Source organism: Rhinichthys klamathensis, unplaced genomic scaffold (genome assembly GCF_029890125.1).
Source record: "Rhinichthys klamathensis goyatoka isolate OS25496 unplaced genomic scaffold, OSU_Roscu_1.1 h1tg000484l_1, whole genome shotgun sequence".
Lineage (NCBI taxonomy): Eukaryota > Metazoa > Chordata > Actinopteri > Cypriniformes > Leuciscidae > Rhinichthys > Rhinichthys klamathensis.
Window position 1 is genome coordinate 295,276 of NW_026606971.1, and position 22,896 is coordinate 318,171.

The following is a 22,896-nucleotide window of genomic DNA, read 5'->3' on the forward strand; positions in this document are numbered from 1 at the left end:
GTCAGGGAATCCTGTGTAAAACTGGACGAGTTTTTGATTACGCTGAATATGTTGTATACCAAACTCTTGGTTTTTGAGCATTTCATTCTCAGCAGATAGACGAGAAATTTCCTCCCGTGCCGCCACAAGTTGCTCCTCAGAAGTCATGGGCTCCACAGAGTAGTCGTGATCGGGGTGAGGCATCTCTGTAGTATGACTGTAGATTGTTTTAATTCAGTTTTTTGAGAGAGGGAGAGAGAGATAAAAGTTAAATCTAATCATCTAGACTAAATATGTGTCTAGTTTATTGCTCATTTGCTGTATTTATCTACACTTTTTAATTTTCTAGGATAAATTTGTGCTCACCATTCTTCATTGCTTGGTCCATCATTAGTAGAACTGCAGAGAATAGAAGAGGACATTAAGACCCATACATATAATGGCCTGGTTTCACAAACAGGGTTTAGATTATACCAGGATTAGGCCTTAGTTCAATTAGGACATTTAAGTATCTTTTATTCACGTGCCTTAGAAAAACACATTACTGCTGTTCATATTCAGACAAATATTGAGAGATAATTTTATTTAAAATAGTTTAAACACAGTTTAAACATGCATTTTAGTCTGAGACTAGGTTTAAGCCGAAAAACAATATTATATACATGACTTAATTATTTGTCTTTATTTGAAATATACTGCTTACATATCACATTTACTGCCACAAAACTGATCCATAGAAATGCATTTACAAGGTCATTTAAAACTAATTAGTTTAGACAGTATTCACTCATTTTCCCAATTTCTGCTCACCTTTCATCTTCCTCACTTTCTTCCTCACGTTCTTCCACTAAACTACATTTTCCTTGTCTAGAGGCGGGCAGAAACAGAAGCAGGATTAATTCCTATCAAAATAACATCTCATACATGATTATGAGATTTAAAACATGGTTTTACCTCTGACAATGCACACACAATAAGCGATCACATTGATTATAAATTATGAACCAGGCAATAACAACCTTAACCCTCATTAACTGTAAGGCCACAACTTAAACTGTTGTAAATCTTGGATTTCAGACCTAAACTTGGTCTCATGTTTATGGTCTCATGTTTATGTTTAAATAATATCTTTTGTAAAACATATCTTATTTACTTACGATCGCATGGATGTCCGTTCACATGCTTGTCGAGTCCAGGTAAACACTGACGGGACTGAACCTTCTTTTAGCTGCCTGATCCCAGTCAATGTTCTTGAAAAACTTTCCGGAGGAAAATGTTTGGAACACACTCTTGTGTTCTTAGTAATCTATACGAATAGGATATATTAGCACTTAGTTGTTGTTTTAAAATATCATGTTGTAGCAACTAGCAATGTATTATTGTTTCAATGAAGGTAGCTACAACTTGCTTACAACATAGAAATTAGCAATTAGCCAACAGGCTAATATGCAGAACTGATATTATATAAACAATGCAGCACTTTTACCTGAAAATTGGGTCCAATGTCGCGTCTAATTTTAACAATCCATGTTTTCAGAAGTTGTTTTTCCTGTGGAAATTTGTGAAAGGATGTATTTTCTTTATTTTGACGGCTGAATGACCGACATCCCGGTACGCAACAGTACGCCATATAAACGCTCTATCCCTCACAGCCTCGTTCTGGAATCAAAATGGCGGCCGGCTGAATAAGGCGTATAGGCATCAGCTCACAGTGAGGGCATCCGCCATCGACGAGAGCGAGAGCTGCATGATCCTCACCCAGGCAGGAAACGCAGATGACATGACGGTCCCCGTCGCTGAGTGTGGCTCGGCACGGGATCTTTACATCTTGAAAAAGACGCAGCTCTTTTAGGAGAGAGAAATAAAAGAGAGAGAGTGTGAGTCGCAGCGGCGAACACACACACTTAGCAGTGAAAAGGATATATAACGCCGGAAAGCGTAGCAGGTACGGCGACTGAAGGCGGCGAGGTGAAGGCGAGCGGCTTCAGACTCGAAGGCTCGTCCCGCAGAAGGCTTACAGTCAGACGGCGCGGCTTCTCACTCCGGATCCAGCGATGCGTGAGCTTCGCTGAAGAGATGAAAATCAGTTGTATCAGCCTAATCGAGCTATATTTATAGGCCAAGGCCACGCCTATTCTGGCGGGACGTGATGTAATGGGCACGAAGCGCCCCCATTGGGTATCACGTCACGCAGGGCCTCTCTCGATAGGCTGCTGCTGTTGCCACAGGTCAGCCAATAGGCACGCGAGCCGCCTTGCCTATGTCTTCATGCTGTCGCAACGCGTTTTACATTTATTCAAAATTAAGGATAATTTTTGGCTTCAATATCTCGTGGAAAAGAGGTTTTCCCCATAGCGTAAGATATTACGCAGTACGAGAGATACTCTCGTAAGAGAACTCGAGTTAACTAATTTCTCTTGCAGAAACCGACTCCCTTAAATTAATTAAAATGTATAATGCATGATAACGTGAGCAAAGTATTACTCTGAAATTATTTCATTTGAAACCACAAAAAAACTTTTGTCAATAAAGAGATTTCCACTGGAGCAACTACACAGTTACTGCCTTTTAAATAAAGCAACATACAGCGTATCATCAATGTTTGTAGATCTTCTCCTGGACTGAAGCACAGGCTCTACTCTTCAGCACAATGGTGACCCAAAAAACAAGATTTTACAGTAAACTACTGGCAACAGTGTTGGCAGTATAAACCTGTTTTATAACTTATTTTGTTTTGTTATCAATTTATTTTGTGTTATGTGCCAAGCATAAAGATGCAGAAAAGTGCTTTGATATTACAAGTGTGTTATGTCATCATTGCTCATTATCACACAATACAAGATTACTTGTCAAATAAATAAATAAACTTTAAATTACTTTAGTTCAACGTGTAGAGATTGCAGAGTCATACATGGCCCTTGAAAATTATTTTCAATAATCCTGAAAATAGGTTAAAGTGTTAGTTCACCGTCATGGTTTTCAAAACTTTAGGGTTTCTTTCTTACGGAAGCGTATTGCATTCACTTGAAGACAAAAAATCTACTCTGTTTTTCTGAATTAATGAGTTAATTATCTCAGAATTACGAGATAATTTTTCATGGAAAAAAGTTTTTGCTCTGTTTTTCTGAATTAACGACTTAATTATCTCAGAATTACAAGATAATTTTTCATAATTTTTTTTTTTTTTTTTTTTTGCTCTGTTTTTCTGAAATAACGAGTTAATTATCTCAGAATTACGAGATAATTTTTCATGGAAAAAAAGTTTTTGCTCTGTTTTTCGGAATTTCTTAGTTTTTTGAGATAATAAAGTCATTAATTCAGAAAAACAGAGCAAAAAAAAAAAAAATTATGAAAAATTATCTTGTAATTCTGAGATAATTAACTCGTTAATTCAGAAAAACAGAGCAAAAAAAAATTCCCTGAAAAATTATCTTGTAATTCTGAGATAATTAAGTCGTTAATTCAGAAAAACAGAGCAAAAACTTTTTTTCCATGAAAAATGATCTTGGAATTCTGAGATAATTAACTCGTGAATTTAGAAAAACAGAGTAGATTTTTTTCTTCAAGTGAATGCAATACGCTTGAACCGTACTTTCTTCTGTTGAACACAAAAGATAATATCTTGAAGAATGTTGGTAACCAAACTGTTCCTGTGCCAAATGCCTTCAATGGATGGGGGGAAAAAACAGAGAAATTTCTCAGAATACTTTTTTTATGTCTACAAGAAGAAAGACATATTTGATATTTGCAACAACTTGAGGGTGAGTAAATAATGAAAGAATTTTAATTTTTACGTGAACTATATGTTACAGGTCCCAGGCAGTCGGGGGACTGCAGTTTAAAAACTTGCAGTAAAAGCAATAATTCATTTAAAAGCAGTAAATGAGAGCGAGAGAGAGAGAGACAATAGTTATTGGTTGTTTACAAGATCCTCTTTTTTTTTGTTTGAGTTTAAACATTGCACTTAAGAGTCATTAAGACACTTTGAATCAGAGGATTCATAAAAACATTGAAATAAATAAAACCTATAGATACTTAATCAGATCACAATAAATAAGTAAATGAATAAATCAAGACAGAAACCTTAACCATATGTACAAACATGGTCTAATTCTTTTCTACACAACTGGCTCATCTCAGGTAAGTATGCACAAACTGACTTCTTTATGACAAAAATATTTTTAAATTATTAATAAAATAAAAAATCAATTGAAACAAATGATGTAATTACTAAACATATAAATAACAGTTTGATATGAAGATGAATAAATTTAACTAACCTTAACAGTAAATTAGAGAGAGATCCTCTCTGTTGTCTGAAGGGGGTCGCACACCGGACGAGAAGCGCAGCGCCGCGTCGCGCAGCGCAGCGCCAGGTCTTTAAAATTCGAACACATTATTCTCTATGAGTGTACACACACCGGCGGCGCCATTCGGCGTCTGTCCGCGGCGCCCAGCTACGGCTCAGGACCTTGTTCAAAACCCTGCCGCGCCACAGAGCGCCATTTGCATAGTTTTATATTAAATTTACATTTATTTGTCTCAAATCGTCGTTAATGTACATGGCTTCACCCCGTGCTGTTTTCACTCGGGTTAGCTAAACGCTAGCTAAATAAATACTATTGTATTATGTGACATAGTTGCCTAGACAACGGATAACGTTACAACAAAATAACAGACTCAACGTGATAGACACTTTTACTTGATTAACGTTCAAACATCAGCTATTATTCAATGAACATAAAAAAAATAAATAATAAATCAAGATAAAACACACATCGTGCAGCTCTTCTACCAGGAGTTGATTCAAAATTGTGCTCGCGCGATTAGAATGTGCGCGTCCGGTGTGCGATACCTGGAGTTGTCCTAGACGTGGCGCGACGCGGCGCTGCGCTTCTCGTTCGGTGTGCGACCCCCTTGAGGATGCACCACAGTCGTCACGGCAACTCAACTCTCTCAACTGCCAGAATTCAGAAAATGCAGCTGAGCTGCCCAATGTAAACTCATTACAATACACCAATCTAATTATTAATAAAACGTATATACATGTAAACAGAAATATGTAAAAAGAAGAAAGAAAGAAATATACGAACGATCCAATATCCATGTGACCCAACTAAATGCAGGGTGGTCACATATACCTTTAAGATAATTGTTAAATAAAAGCACAATTAATTTTCTTTTTTAAATTAAGTTGTACAATTTGACACGTGTGTTGCTGATGCCTGTTTCATCAAACCCTATTTCAGTGAAGTTACAAGATGGACTTTTTAAACTTTACTCAAAAAACATCAAAAGACATATTTAAACTGGATCGCTAATCATTCACATCGGCCATTGTTGTTTGGATCTCGATAATTGTGTGTGACTGTTTTGTCTTTAATAATAGTAAAGATTTAGTATAGATGATATTATGATATGATATGTGTTGCGTCCCCTCACAGTCCTCATGCCATCCCTCTTGTAATTAATAATAGGGTCATTGTGTAATTTCAGAAGGAGCTTGAACTTTGAAAACCCCTGTATTATATTAAACTGACAGGTCTGTTGCCCTGTAGCAATATGAATAAACAACACATAATAGCTTTGGTCATTTGGTCATCTGTCAGCGGTCGCCTTTCTCTCCCTGCAGGGGTGTCATCTCATATTACACACTGTAACAAATTGCTGTAAAAATTACAGCAACTTACTGGCAATTTTGGTTGCCAGTAAGCCTGTACATTTTACAAGAGTACTGTAAATCATAAACTACAATTATACTGTAAAAAATACAGCACACCTGTAAAAACAGCAAAACAAGACCAGCTGTGAATTTACAGTTCTTTACTGTATTATTTACAGTATGTTACTGTTATTAATAATGCATTGAATTAAAACCTGAGACAACTCATTTCATTTGAGGAAATTTGCCATTAAATAATTATACCATGAGCTAATTTCATTTGAGTCTACTAAGAAAAAGACTTTATGAGTTAACTAGAAACATACATTTAACTAAATCCTACTAAACAACACACATGAATGAGTTGAATAACTTTAATGCATCAGCAAATACAGTCACTGCCTTTAAATAAAGCAACATTCAGCTTTACCTCTGTGTTTTTCTGCTCCTCCTGAACTGAAGCACAGGCTCTACTCTTCAACACAATGGTGACACACAAAACTCAACAGAAACACTTTAAATCCCAACAGATTAAACACTAACAGATCTCCACTATATCATTATGTGCAAAAACACATAAAATCTCATAAAGTAATTCACATAATTTTACTTTTTTGTTTAGTACATTTGACTGTGAGATTTTTCAGGAAACAACTGACTTCAGCCACAGCCTTAGAGGAAATCCACTGAGGAGAAAAGAAGACATTAAATCTGTGAAGATCTCAGCAGAGGAGGATTAAACAACTCCACAAACAGCATTACCAGCTTCACTTATTACTAACCAGACTCACTTTATTTCTGTCATAATCAGACTTACTGAGAAATAGCTGAGGGTTAGATGTTGATGATTTATTGAAAATATTTCATTTGAAGTTACCATGATCATGATTAGTGTTTACTTTAGTTGGGCTCTTGACTCTTGATAAGTTGAACATTAGTTTTACTTTGGCTACTATAACCATGTCTTTATAAGACAAATTTGTTATGGCAATAAAAGTCAAGTAAAATGATGTTCAAGTGTTGATGGATGTCTATTGATATCAGCCTTGACAGCGTCTAGTGGCTGATTTCAATCAGAATAATTTTTTGATTATGAAATTGAGGTGTAATAAATTTCTCCTTACTGATTGTTATAGTCGTGTGATTCTACAGCATGATGATGATGTTCAGTTGTGATTGTATCAGGTAATTTGTGTTTGACATAAAAAAGATTCACAAAACATTTCAAGCAACTGGAACACATGTGTATCAAGAATCAGCATATGAACCTCAACTATGGTGACAAACATAATCTAAATATATCAACTCTGAACACCAAAAATCAAGCTACTAAAAAGTCACATCAAAAAACAACAACAAAAACAAAAGCACATGGTAAGAAGAAAAGAAAATAAGACAATTCAGCTGCATAATTTATGCATGCTGCAATGCATGCTGGGAGTTCTGTATTAAGGTGATACCCAGCATGCATTGCAACATGAAGCGTTTCATTTGAGTGTCACCATTGTTGAGATTCATACGCTGATTGTTGATGTCTGTGTGTGACTTAACAACATGATGTTTTTTTTAAACTATCTATGCCATTTTGTTTTTAAAATGCAAAAACACATAAAATCACACTTCATTTCAGCATTTACTCTCCTGAGCAGTCATTCATATAAATATATATTCACATTTCACATTTATTGTCACATAAATACATGCACAGAAAATAACTTATTTTGTTTAGTAAATTTGACTTAGATTGTATAGTAAACTACTGACTTCCAGCCACAGCCATATATTTAATCAACTGAAAAGAAAAGAAGACAGTACATATCTAAAGATCTCAGCAGAGGAGGAGTAAATAACTCATTACCAGCATCACTTGTCAAGGTCTTTTTGAGAATTAACTGAGGTTTAGATGTTGATGATTTATGGTTTAGTTTGTAGTCACCATGATGGTGATAAGTGTTGGCTTTAGTTGGGCTGTTACCCTTGACATTGCAACATTAGTTTTTCTCTGGCTGCTTTACCTGTGTGTTTATAAGGCACAACAGTTATAGCAATAACGCCAAGAGAAAAGAAATCTGGCGACTCTGGCTGTGTATTGGTGATGTCATCAAAAGAGCTTACAGATCAGTAGCACCTCATTTCACCCAGAGTTGAATGTCTTCTCAGTCATATGGATCTTTCTGTATAATTTATTAATATAGCAATTTTTTCATAAGACAATTTAACAGCATTATCATTTGAATGATTTTTAAAAACAATATGGCATAGATAGTTTAAAAGAACATCATGTTATTAAGTCACACACAGACATCAACAATCAGCGTATGAATCTCAACAATGGTGACACTCAAATGAAACGCTTCATGTTGCAATGCATGCTGGGTATCACCTTAATACATAACTCCCAGCATGCATTGCAGCATGCATAAATTATGCAGCTGAATTGTCTTATTTTCTTTTCTTCTTACCATGTGCTTTTATTTTTGTTGTTGTTTTTTGATGTGACTTTTTAGTAGCTTGATTTGTGATGTTCAGAGTTGATATATCTATATTATGTTTGTCACCATGGTTGAGGTTCATATGCTGATTCTTGATACACGTGTGTTCCAGTTGCTTGAAAGGTTTTGTGAATCTTATATATGTCAAACACAAATTACCTGATATAATCACAACTGAACATCATCATGCTGTAGAATCATACAACTATACCAATCAGTAAGGAGAAATCTATTATAGCCTCAGTTTCATAATCAAAAAATTATTCTGATCAAGATCAGCCACTAGATGTTGTCAAGGCTGATATCAATAGACATCCATCAACACCTGAACATCATTTTACTTGACTTTGATTGCCATAACAAATTTGTCTCATAAAGACATGGTTATAGTAGGTAAAGTAAAACTAATGTTAAACTTATCAAGAGTCAAGAGCCCAACTAAAGTAAACACTAATCACGATCATGGTAACTTCAAATGAAATATTTTCAATAAATCATCCACATCTAACCCTCAGCTATTTCTCAGTAAGTCTGATTATGACAGAAATAAAGTTAGTCTGGTTAGTAATAAGTGAAGCTGGTAATACTGTTTGTGGAGTTGTTTAATCCTCCTCTGCTGAGATCTTCACAGATTTAATGCCTTCTTTTCTCCTCAGTGGATTTCCTCTAAGGCTGTGGCTGAAGTCAGTTGTTTCCTGAAAAATCTCAGTCAAATGTACTAAACAAAAAAGTAAAATTATGTGAATTACTTTATGTGATTTTATGTGTTTTTGCACATAATGATATAGTGGAGATCTGTTAGTGTTTAATCTGTTGGGATTTAAAGTGTTTCTGTTGAGTTTTGTGTGTCACCATTGTGTTGAAGAGTAGAGCCTGTGCTTCAGTTCAGGAGGAGCAGAGAAACACCAAGGTTAAGCGGAATGTTGCTTTATTTAAAGGCAGTGACTGTGTATTTGCTGATGCATTAAAGTTATTCAACTCATTCATGTGTGCTGTTGTTGTCTAGTAGGATTTAGTTAAAGGTATGTTTCTAGTTAACTCATAAAGTCTTTTTCTTAGTAGACTCAAATTAGCTCACGGTATAACTATTTAATGGCAAATTTCCTCAAATGAAATGAGTTGTCTCAGGTTTTAATTCAATGCATTATTAATAACAGTAACATACTGTAAATAATACAGTAAAGAACTGTAAATTCACAGCTGGTCTTGTTTTGCTGCTTTTACAGGCGTGCTGTATTTTTTACAGTATAATTGTAGTTTATGATTTACAGTACTCTTGTAAAATGTACAGGCTTACTGGCAACCAAAATTGCCAGTAAGTTGCTGTAATTTTTACAGCAATTTGTTACAGTGTATCCCTAGGACATAGAACAAATTAAACACAATATTAAATAAGACTACCACTGAGTGAGATAGATAGATATATAGATAGAATGAGAGATGGAGAGACCGGAAGAGAAAGATAAAGAGAGAGAGAGAGAGAGAGAGAGAGGGGATATAGATAGAGAGATAGAGATATAAATCCTACACTGCACTGTAAAAAAAATTCCTAATGTCACAGAAAATAACTGTGATTTTTTGACGATCATTTTCTTTCAATTTAAATTGTACTCAAAACACTGTAAAATTACAAATAATATCTGTAAAATAAAAATGCAGCTGATATTTTAGGTATTGTGACATTAATGACAAATTCCAGTCATTCACATTTTTATTACAGAAAATTGATTGTATTTTTCATACAATATTTTTCTATTTTCTTAAATTACATAAAAATGTATGTAAAATTACAAATATAATCTGTAATTAAACGGTAACAAAACAGTTAAATGATTACATGACTGGCAGCCCAAAAAAACTGTAACATTTAAGTAAAACATCATCAATTAAATAAACTGAAAAACACTGTTATTTACAGGTATTTCCTGCATTATTATGATCAAATACCTTCATTGTAAAAAAATCATAAAAAAATGGTCAAATGACTGGCAGCTATGGCTGCAAAACAAAAACCATAAAATTAAAGTAAAATATTCAAATTTAAATAAACTGAAAAAACACTGTTATTTCACAGGTATTTCCTTCATTATAATGATCAAATACCTTCATTGTAAAAAAATCGTAAAAAAAGGGTCAAATGATTGGCAGCAAAGGCTGCCAAACAAAAACCATTAAATTAAAGTAAAATATGTTAATTTAAATAAAGTGCAAAAAACGTTAACAGAAATGTGATGTCACCGTGATTGAGATCAGTGTTTGCTTTAGTTGGGCTCTTTACCTTTAATTTTATACCATTAGTTTTTTTCTGGCTGATTTAACTGTGTATTCAATATACAGTAGTTATAGCAAATAAAGCAGGAGAAAGTTTCAACTGATGTTGGTTATTTATTGGTGATGTTATAATCATCATATGGTGACCTGATTCACTGATATGACAGTAAAATACTTAAGTGTATCTGTTGAGATTACGTTATAAATAGACGTGCTTAAGTTTTAAATAAATTCTATGATTATCATACTTTTCCCCATGAACCTTGATATGTTGAAATAAGATTATTCCAATCTGAAATTTATGAAAAGTATCTATTATAAAGAAAATGTTTGAGCTGGTTTATTTTTTTATGAGTATGACATCAATAATCAACATATGAATCTCAACAATGGTGACAATCAACAAAGCCTTTATGTGACTTTATAGTAGTTGGTCACCATTGTAGTGATTCATACGCTGATTCTTGATGTATGTGTGAGTAGGGCTGCATGATTAATCGCACGATATTGTTATGCGCATCTAATCAGTAGAGCCGGTTCCTTGATTAGTAGTAAATCACCTTCACCTGCTTTCAGATGGAGCGGCATTTACTACAAAGAGCCGTAGTTCACTGACAAGCTGAGCCAAATCGCGTTAAAATCGAGGACATATCGCCAACGATATTTAATGCGATATGGCTCAGCTTGTCAGTTAACTACGGCTCTTTGTACACAGCAAAAACTCACTGTTAAATGAACACACCTGGGAGTGTATATGAGTCCACACTCAAGAGTGTTAAAGTTAATGAGATATTTAAGTGATTAATAGAGTGATGATTGAGCATTATTGAAGACACCTAAAGCAGAATCACTGAAGGAGAAAACCGGAATTTCAGGTCACCATTATGGAGATGAGTGTTTGCTTTAGTTGGGCTCTTGACCCTTATATTATTAACTTTAGATTTTGTTCGGCTGTTGTATCCGAGTTATACCTGCCGGATGAACAAAGAAAAAAAATGATCTAATTGTGTTGGTTGTATTATGATATTCATCATTTGAACTAATTATTTATGATGTTGGTTATAGCATAACTGAGATAATGCATAAATATCCAGAATTTGAGATATAATATAAAGGATTCCTTAAAAGTTGTTAAAAAAAAAAAAAAACTTTTTTTAGGCACACACACAGATATCAAGATTCAGTCAATGCATCTCAACAATGGTGACGAGCACAATATTCAATTAGGAAAAGTAAATTACATAGACAATTCAGATCATAATTTATTCATACCGCAATGCATGATGGGAGCCATTAATGAGTTGTGATTGGTGGCAACAAGGATTTTTATTGTCACCACGGTTGAGATTCCCAGGCTGATTATTGATGTCTGTGTTTCTAAATTAATGCATTTGAAAGTTATTTGATCAGAACAATTTTTATTAAAAGTTTGGATTATAAGAAAAATACAATTATCATATGCTGTAGAACCACTAAACTGTTGCTTTCAAGTTAAACCAGATCATCTGAATGAGTTTCATTTTTCAGATCATAGCATGATTATGTCAAAACATAACCAACACTATCAGATCACACTTGTCTTTGTTCATTTGACTTTAATAAATCAATAACAGCAGACAAACAATATTTAAACTTTAAGTATAAGGATCAAGAGCCCAACTAAAGCAAACACTGATCGCCATAACGGTGGCTTACAATTTTACATTTTCTCCTTCAGTGATTCTGCTTGTTAACATCAGGTGTCTTCAATAATGCTCAATGATCACTAAATTAATCGCTTAATTATCTCATTAACTTTAACACTCTTGAGTGTTAATTTAACACTCATATCTGCGTCATATCGTCCATCTGAAAGCAGGTGCAGGTGATTTACTACTAATCAAGGAACCGGCTTTACTGATGAGATGCGCATAACAATATCGTGCGATTAATCGTGCAGCCCTATGTGTGATTCTGTATGATCCGGTCAAAACATTTTCTGTATGACTTGATCACATCTTAGTATCACGGCACTGCATGATCTTCTATAACAGTATTGGTTTGCAAAATTAACAGCTAATATTTAACAAATTAATCAGATATTACACTCTTCAAGTAGCATCAATAAAGCATTCAACTACATGAGACTATTATAACTAATAAGTGACCAGATCTTCTGATCTGAGTTTCTCTAGGATTCCCCAATATGTATCAACAACACACAGTTAAAGCAGCTAAAGAAATCGTCATGTTAAAACCAAAGGGTCAAGAACCCCACTAAAGAAAACACTGATCTTTATCATGGTGATATCAAACTTTATTATTTTCCATAAAAAAACAACTTCTAAACATCTGTTAATTCTCAGTAAGAATGTTAGTATGCAATAAATAAAGTCTGGATTGTAATAAGTGAGGATGCAGAGATCTTGAGAGATCTGTTAGTGTTTAATGTTCTGTTGGGATGTAAATTGTTTCTGTATGGTGTGTTTTGTTGGTCACCATTGTGTTGAAGAGTAGAGCCTGTGGTTCAGTTCAGGATGAGCAGAATCACACTGATGAAATGCTGCATGTTGCTTTATTTAACTGACAGTAACTGTGTTGTTGCTGATACAGTGACGTATAGTCACAGTAAATCATGCATCACCTACATGTTTCTTAATAAAAAAAGTGAAATAACTGTGTTTCTGTTAAAAAGCTTAATGAAGATTTATACTTTTGCACTTATTTAAATTAGGCTATTTTACATTCATTTTATGGTTTTTGTGTGGCAGCCATTGCTGAAAGTCATTGACTGTTTTTTTATGGGATTGTTTTTACAGGTACACTGTAATAAATTGCTGTAAAAAAACAGCCAAATTTTACAGTAACATGCTGTTTTCCATTAAAACAGTAATATACCGTAGAAAAAATGCATTCGGGGTGATATTTGTCATTTTCGAGAAAGTAGCCTACAGGAATATACTGTGAATTAACAGCGCTTAAAGTCGACACTCAGAGGCTGTGTTCAAAATCATATCCTATACCCTCATTCACTATTCCCTATATTAGTTCACTAATATAGTCCACTTGACTGAGTGAATAATTCAGTAAATTTTCTAAGTTAATTGAGACCCTGATGAACACCTGCTGTTAACAATCAGAATCACTGAAGGAAAGAGGAACAAGACGAACAGAAAAAAAGATGAAATCAAGATTCATTCAATCTTAGCAAAAGATCTCAGCAGAGGAGGATTAAACAACTCCACAAACAGCATTACCAGCTTCACTTATTACTAACCAGACTGACTTTATTTCTGTCAGACTTCTTCAGAAGGTCTTATTAAAAGGTGACAGAGGTTTAGACGTCATTATATTTTCATTTGATGTTACCATAATGGTGATCAGTGATTGCTTTAGTTGGGCTCTTGACCCTTGACTTTTGAACATTAGTTTTTATTTGGCTGCTGTAGCTGTGACTTTAAAATACATTAGCTATGGCGCAAAGCTGAAGCAAACAAGATGACAATGGCTGTTTGCTAATAGTCACAATCATCATATAACAGCCCAATTCACTGATCTCATTTGCTGCCTAAAGTTGTTAAATGGTTGATGTTATGTAGTTTTGATTTTGTTGCCATTGTGATTTTACAGATTGAGATCTATTGGGGATTTGACGTCCAGAAAATATTAATGATTTTAAAAATGATATACTCAGAACATTTTGAACTTCTTGATCAGCCAGACACACACAGGCATCAAGAATCGGCATATCAATCTCAACAATGGTGACAATCATAAGTGTTATGCTGCAATGCATGTTGGATACCAAAAAAAGCCATGACTCCCAGCATGCATTGCAGCATGAATAAATTATGCTGCTGAATTGTCTGGTTATTTGCTTTAATTTTTACTTTTTGCTTTTATTTTTGCTTTTGGTTTTGTGTTGACTTTTAGTTGCGTATTTTGGGATTTTCAAATGTAATGTTATCTTTTTTGTTGATTGTCATCATTTCTGAGATTCATTGGCTGATTCTTGATGTTAGTGTGTGTCGAAGTAAAGCCACAGTTCAATTTTTTTATTGAATGATGAGTTTAAAAATCCTTCATAACTGATTACACAGCACTGCTTGATCTTTTGCTGTAGTTTCACAGTCTAGTAATATAATCTACACATTATTGATAAGGAATAGATGCCGGCTGAGATTGGTGATCCAAACATTATATAATGACATCATAATCATCAACACCTGATCTCATTTTTGTTGGTTTTGTTTTTGCCACAACAATTGTGTTTTAAAAACACACAGTTGGAGCAGGCAAAGTAAAGCTAATGTTAGTCAAGGGTCAAGAGCCCAACTAAAGCAAACACTGATCTTCATAATGGTAATGTCAAATGAAACAAAACAACATCTAAACCTCTGTTAATTCTCAATAGGAATTTATGTAGACGTATGAAAAAAATAAAGTAATCTGGTTAGTATTAAGTGAAGCTGGTAATGCTATTTTTTGGATTTGTTTAATTAAGAGGACTGCTGAGATCTTCAGAGATTTAATGTCTTCTGTGACTGAAGTCAGTTGCAGTTCTTGTGTTTCGCTTTTTTATCTTCTTGTTTTTCCTCTGTCCTTCAGTGATTCTGATTGTTAACATCAGGTGTTCATCACTAATGCTCAATCATCAGTTGATTAATCACTGATTTATATAATTAACTTCAACACTCTGTAGTGTGGAAACAATTTAAAACTGAAGATTTTGCAGTGGGGTTGAAAGGGTTAAATGTGTCAGATTAAAAAAACAGAGTGAAGTGTATTTTAACGGTAATCAACTGTAAATTAATTTACGGCATCAAACTGTAGAAAAACAGCAATTTACTGGAAACCCAGCTGCCAGTAGATTACCGTAAAATCAAGGAAAAACGGTTATATTCTGTAAAATGTAACAGTCAGATGTATTAAACAAAAGAAGTTCATTTCACTGAAATATTAGTGAAAGTTCATAGAAAAAAGTCAATAACTGATAAGGAGAGTAAATATTAAACTGAAGTGTTTTATGTGTTTTGCACAGGATGATATAGGAGAGATCTGTTAGTTGAATTAATGGGTTTTGTGGGTCACCATTGTGCTGGAGAGTAGAGCCTGTGCTTCAGTCAAAGATGAGCAGAGAAACACTGATGTTATGCTGCCTGTTGCTTTATTTAAAAGCAGTAACTGTGTATTTGCTGATGCAGTGACAATCTCCTTGCTAAGTACTAATGTTTTTAATTAATTCACTATTACATATTAGGTGTTTGCAGTTTTATATAAAGAGGTATTAATTTTCAGTGGACTCTAATGAAGGAATTTTACGGTACTATCAGTATAAATAACTCGAACTGTTTAAAGCAATCGGTTTTCCATATTATATGAGTTACCTGCAATGGTATTTTTACGGTAACAGACTGTAAAAAAGGAGAGCTGTAAATTAACGGTAAAGGGCTGTAAATTAACAGTACATTGCTGGAAACACAGCTGCCAGTAGATTACTGTTATTTTACAGGACAATTTTTTACAGTGTAGGGTGTTTGATCGTAATAATCCAGATAATAGCTGTAAAATAACAGTGTTTTTCTGTAAAACATTTAAGAAAAATATCTGTTAAATGTTTTTGCACTTAATTTAAATTAGGATATTTTACTTTATTTTTACGGTATTTGTTTGGCAGCCTGTGCTGCCAGTCATTTGACCCTTTTTTTACGATTTGATTTTTTACAGTGTGTAACAAATTGCTGTAAAAATTACAGCAACTTACTGGCAATTTTGGTTGCCAGTAAGCCTGTACATTTTACAAGAGTACTGTAAATCATAAACTACAATTATACTGTAAAAAATACAGCACGCCTGTAAAAGCAGCAAAACAAGACCAGCTGTGAATTTACAGTTCTTTACTGTATTATTTACAGTATGTTACTGTTATTAATAATGCATTGAATTAAAACCTGAGACAACTCATTTCATTTGAGGAAATTTGCCATTAAATAGTTACCGTGTGCTAATTCCAATTTGAGTCTACTAAGAAAAAGACTTTATGAGTTAACTCGAAACATACATTTATCTAAATCCTACTAGACAACAACAGCACACATGAATGAGTTGAATAACTTTAATGCATCAGCAAATACACAGTCATTACCTTTAAATAAAGCAACATTCAGCTTGACCTCTGTGTTTCTCTGCTCCTCCTGGACTGAAACACAGGCTCTACTCTTCAACACAATGGTGACACACAAAACTCTACAGAAACACTTTAAATCCCAACAGATTAAACACTAACAGATCTCCACTATATCATTATGTGCAAAAACACATAAAATCACATAAAGTAATTCACATAATTTTACTTTTTTGTTTAGTACATTTGACTGTGAGATTCTTCAGGAAACAACTGACTTCAGCCACAGCCTTAGAGGAAATCCACTGAGGAGAAAAGAAGACATTAAATCTGTGAAGATCTCAGCAGAGGAGGATTAAACAACTCCACAAACAGCATTACCAGCTTCACTTATTACTAACCAGACTCAATTTATTTCTGTCATAATCAGACTTACTGAGAAATAGCTGAGGGTTAGATGTTGATGATTTATTGAAAATATTTCATTTGAAGCTACCATGATCGTGATTAGTGTTTACTTTAGTTGGGCTCTTGACTCTTCATAAGTTGAACATTAGTTTTACTTTGGCTACTATAACCATGTCTTTAAAAGATAAATTTGTTATGGCAATCAAAGTCAAGTAAAATGATGTTCAGATGTTGATAGATGTCTGTTGATAACAGCCTTGTCAACATCTAGTGGCTGATCTTGATCAGAATAATTGTTTGATTATGAAATTGAGGTTGTAATAGATTTCACTTTACTGATTGTTATAGTCGAGTGATTCTACGTTGGATATGTTCAGTTGTGATTATATCAGGTAATTTATTTTGACATATATAAGATTCACAAAACATTTCAATCAACTGTAACACACGTGTATCAAGAATCAGTATATGAACCTCAACTATGGTGACAAACATAATATAGATTGATCAACTCTGAACATCACAAATCAAGCTACTAAAAAGTCACATCAAAAAACAACAACAAAAATAAAAGCACATGGTAAGAAGAAAAGAAAATAAGACAATTCAGCTGCATAATTTATGCATGCTGCAATGCATGCTGGGTATCAACTTTATACAGAACTCCCAGGATGCATTGCAGCATGCAACATGAAGCGTTTCATTTGAGTGTCACCATTGTTGAGATTCATACGCTGACTGTTGATGTCTGTGTGTGACTTAATAACATGATGTTTTTTTAAACTATCTATGCCATTTTGTTTTTAAAATCATTCAAATGATAATGTTGTTAAATTGCCTTATGGAAAATCGCTATATTACTCAATTATATGAAAAGAATCATATGACTGAGAAGACATTAAACTCTGGGTGAAAAGAGGTGCTACTGATCTGTAAGCTCTTTTGATGACATGTCAATACAGAGTCATAGTCACCAGAATTCTTTTCTCTTGACTTTATTGCTATAACTATTGTGCATCATAAACACACAGGTAAAGCAGCCAGAGAAAAGCTAATGTTGTAATGTCAAGGGTAAAAGCCCAACTAAAGCCAACACTTATCACCATCATGGTGACTACAAACTAAACCATAAATCATCAACATCTAAACCTCAGTTAATTCTCAAAAAGACATTGACAAGTGACGCTGGTAATGAGTTATTTACTCCTCCTCTGCTGAGATCTTTAGATATGTTCTGTCTTCTTTTCTTTTCAGTTGCTTAAATATATGGCTGTGGCTGGAAGTCAGTAGTTTACTATACAATCTAAGTCAAATTTACTAAACAAAATAAGTTATTTTCTGTGCATGTAATTATGTGACAGTAGCCTCCTCAGACCTGGTTGTCCACATACGTGGACATCACAAAGTCCAGGGGTCAGAAAATAAAAGTCCTGCCATATTTTTATTCCACCCACAGCAAAAACTCCAGTGTTAAATGAACTTTACTGGGAGTTTATTTGGATCCAGACTCAAGAGTGTTAAAGTTAATGAGATAATTAAGTGAATAATTGAGTGATGATTGAGATATTATTGAAGACACCAGATGTTAACTAGCAGAATCACTGAAGGAGAAAATCTATATTTTAGTCACCGTTATCGTGATCAGTGTTTGCTTTAGTTGGGCAGGTGACCTTTAAATGTTTAACTAAATATTTTGTTTGGCTGTTTTAACAGCTGGATGAAAAAAGAGATCAGATCAGATCAGATGTTGTAGATCATGTTTAGACATAATCATCATTTGACCTGAATCACTGAACTCATTTAAAGCCTACTCTCTGACTTAAATGTATAATGATCATAACAGCATCACAGTGATTCTATAACATTATATCCAGATTTTTCAAAATAAATTTAATGATGTCTTACACGTTGTTTTGATAAATAAATAATAATCTTTCTTTTAGGCACACACATACATCAAGATTCAGTGTATGAATCTCAACAATGGTGACAAACAGAATATTCAATTAGGAAAAGGAAATTACTAAGACAATTCAGATCATAATTTATTCATACCGCAATGCATGATGGGGGCCATGAATTAATTTTGATTGGTGGCACCCAGAATGCACTGCAACATGCTATATAATTGTCACCATTGTTGAGAATCACAGGCTGATTCTTGATGTCTGTGTGTGCCCATAAAGTAATTAGAATAGAATAGCTTTTAAGAAATCTTTTGGATAATATTTAAATTTCTGAAAATGTTATACTGTGTAATCAAAAGGTTCAACTCTACAAATGATGATTATGTCAAAACATAACCACAGCGCATCAGCTTTCCCTGTTGTTCATATGGCTGTTATAACTCATGTACAGCAGCCAAACAACTTCTAAAATTAAAGAATAAAGGGTCAAGAGCCCAACTAAAGCAGACACTGATCACCATAATGGTGACTTAAAAAATGTGCCGTTCTCCTTCAGTGATTCTGCTTGTTATCATCAGGTGTCTTCAATAATGCTCAATCATCACTCAATTATTCACTTAATTATCTCATTAACTTTAACACTGGAGTTTTTGCTGTGGGTGGAATAAAAATGTGGTAGGACTTTTACTTTCTGACCCCTGGACTTTCCACCTCTGACCAAAACTCGGGTCTTAGGAGGATAAATGTGAAATGTGAATATATATTTATATGAATGACTGCTCAGGAGAGTAAATGCTGAAATGAAGTGTGATTTTATGTGTTTTTGCACATAATGATATAGTGGAGATCTGTTAGTGTTTAATGTTCTGTTGGGATTTAAAGTGTTTCTGTTGTGTTTTGTGTGTCACCATTGTGTTGAAGAGTAGAGCCTGTGCTTCATTTCAGGATGAGCAGATAAACACCGATGAAATGCTGTGTGTTGCTTTATTTAAAGGCAGTGACTGTAGTTGCTGATGTATTGATGATCTTTTTGTTAAGTTTGTCAATTCAGGTGTATGCTGTTGTTAACTAACAATTATCTGCAAGAGGATTGAGTTAAATAGATGGTTTGTTAACTCATTTAAATTAATATAATTTTTTAGTGGACTCAAATGAAATAAAATCACAGTATAAATATGAAATGTCAATTGACCAATTTAAGATAATCGGTTTCCTCAAATTATCAAATAATCATACTGTAAATAATACAATAAAGAACTGTAAATTCACAGCTGCTCTTGTTTTTCTGCTTTTACAGGTGTGCTGTTTTTTTTTTACAGTTAATTGTAGTTTATGATTTACGGTAATCTTGTAAAATCTACAGGCTTACTGGCAACCAAAATTGCCAGTAAGTTGCTGTAAATTTTACAGTAAATTTTTTACAGTGTGTGGTTTAAGCATGGTTTCAACAGGTCTGGTGATGGGATTTAGCAATTAACTTTGATTTAGAAAGTTTTAGTGCAACTTACAATATTCACAGAGGCAAGACAATAGTGCATGTTGAGGATAGTTCATGTACATTTGTTGTGCTGTTAGCCTGTGTGAATTATAAGATTTTTAACCAGTGTATAATTTTTCAGACGCTTTGTGGGTATAAACCCAGAAAAAGGGACAAAGGCTGCAAAGGGGAAAAAAACTGTCAATTCACACGTCGCCAGCCTCTTGCGCAAGCTCATGGACTTTCAGTGGGATTTCATTTGAAAATGGTGAGTAAGATGTATACATTACACATGTTCAAACAGCAACAACTCAGGAGCTGGGGAAATTCATTCTAATGTTCATTCTCAACTGCCTTTCAAAGTTAGAATGCTGAATTCCTCTTCCATGCTCTTTTGCCATTCTTTTTTTGTTCTTTCAATGAATTGTACTCATCAGACTTTCTATTATTTTATGTTAATTATGTCTGTTTTGTGCTCTGTTTCTAAAATTAGCTTTTGTTAGGTCAAGCCATGTGATATAATTTTGTATAAAAAATTTGCAATTATGGAACTCATCTCTCTCTCTCATATACAGACCCAAGACTTTGCAAAGGATCCTCATTGTGTGCTTTGAGAAAATGGTTAGTGGTCTAAGCAGTGACAGTGTTTTTATTGTTTATTGCTCTTTATTGATGAAGAGTTCCATTAAGTGTTAAGTATTGGTTTGAATGTATTCATACATGTTGAATTTTAGTGGTTTAGGTAACACTAAGTGTTGTGGTTCAGTATTTTGTTATAATGAACAATGTATTTGAGTTTAAAAATGTATTTGCTACTTTTTAAGCAATGAAGATGAGAAAATGAGATTTGTTTGTGATTAATCTGAGCCTATGTGTAACATTTTTATATACTCCTCACAGTGTATATCCTTGGTTTGAGTGTTTTAACTGAATTTTAGCAGTTCAGGGAACATTAAATGTTGAGGTTTAGGGCCCTATCTTGCACCGACGCAGCGAAAAGCCAAACGCAAGTGTCTTTGCTAGTTTAAGACAGACGCAGTTGTTGTTTTCCGTCCAGCGACCACAGATGTCAGCAATGAACATTTCTGTGATTGGTCTGATCCAGGTGTGCCTACATTTGTAAGTATTTAACTTTCAGTGTTTGTATTACAATAAAAAAAGTTAATTTCAACAAGGAACTATTCGTTTTCTTTCACTTAAGTGTTATCTGATGGATTATGCCTATTCTTGTATTAACTCAAGCTAGAATATGTCTATAACAATCAGTGGTACACGTTACTATATGCTAAAAATAATTAACAATATTTAATGGAAACAAAATAAATGGTGATTTAACAGGAAAATAATGGTAACACTGCTGCCAGTTGTTTCCTGTTTTTTCTGTGATTCACAGTAAATTCCTGTTGAAAAACATTACGGGGAGTGCACTGTAAAAAAAACATTAACAGGAATAAACTGTTAAAATAACAGGAAAATAATGGTAACCCTGCTGCCAGTAATTTCCTGTTATTTTAACGGGGAAATAATTAACAGTGAACCTTGTTATAAAACCACATCCAAACATTTATGCTTCTGATATTTTTTTTTAGCAGTACTTGGGTTTCACTTGAAATGGTCGGTGTGATAAAAGTCGTATGAAGGAAGGTAGAAGTCAGGGTCGGCATTACTGAGGTTGCTTTTGGCACAAATTTAACATTAAGACACGTGCTGCACATAAACTCTTTACACTTTAAACCCAAAATCTTCTCGAGCTCTCCGGAGCATCCTCAGTCTGTCTCCTCTCTCCTCAGCCACTGTTCCTCAGTGGCTTTAAGCAATCTCTCCGGGCCAATTACTGAAACGGGACACAAGTGTGTGTCATTATGCACTTGACCACTATCTCTCTCCCAGTGCAGACCTCGCTGAAGCCACAGTCGGTAATATCAATTTTGAACAGTGTCAAGTAACTGAAGTGTCCTCCAAAGACTGCAATGTAACAACATTATAATTTGCTTTCAGAACAAGTCTATATTGTTTTTCACCTCTGGCTGTTTTTCTTTAGTTTTTTTATATTTGGTTTATGTTGCTGGCGAAGTACGGAGCCCCTAATGGGACCTTTGCAAAAATACAAATATACAGACTTTCATGTGCTCACGAGAAACATATTGAAATGAAGTACAATCATGATAAGTGCAATTGTCATTCTTTTATTGGGCCATTTCTGTCATTTTTTAGACCAAATCTATTACATATACGGAGCCCCTAAAAGGACCTCAGTATCATCAGTACATTAACAATGTGTAAATATGTCTTCTTAACACATCTTGATTATCTCAGAAGTATCCTCTGAAAATAAGCGTGGAAGACCAAGTAAGGGAGGTATTCTGTTCTGACACTTCTCTCTATCTCCATCATCATCTTTTTTATCTGAGTGTCAAAGAATCCAGGAGTATCAACTACAGACACACTCCTTTAGTTTTCTCATCACTTCTTAATCTTGCTTCTTCTCATTCTGCTCTGATTCATTCTCTCTCTCTCTCTCTCTCTCTCTCTCTCTAGTAAAAATATTGATGGCCTCTTAAATGCTGCTGTGACGCTCTTCTGTCTGCTTTCTCACT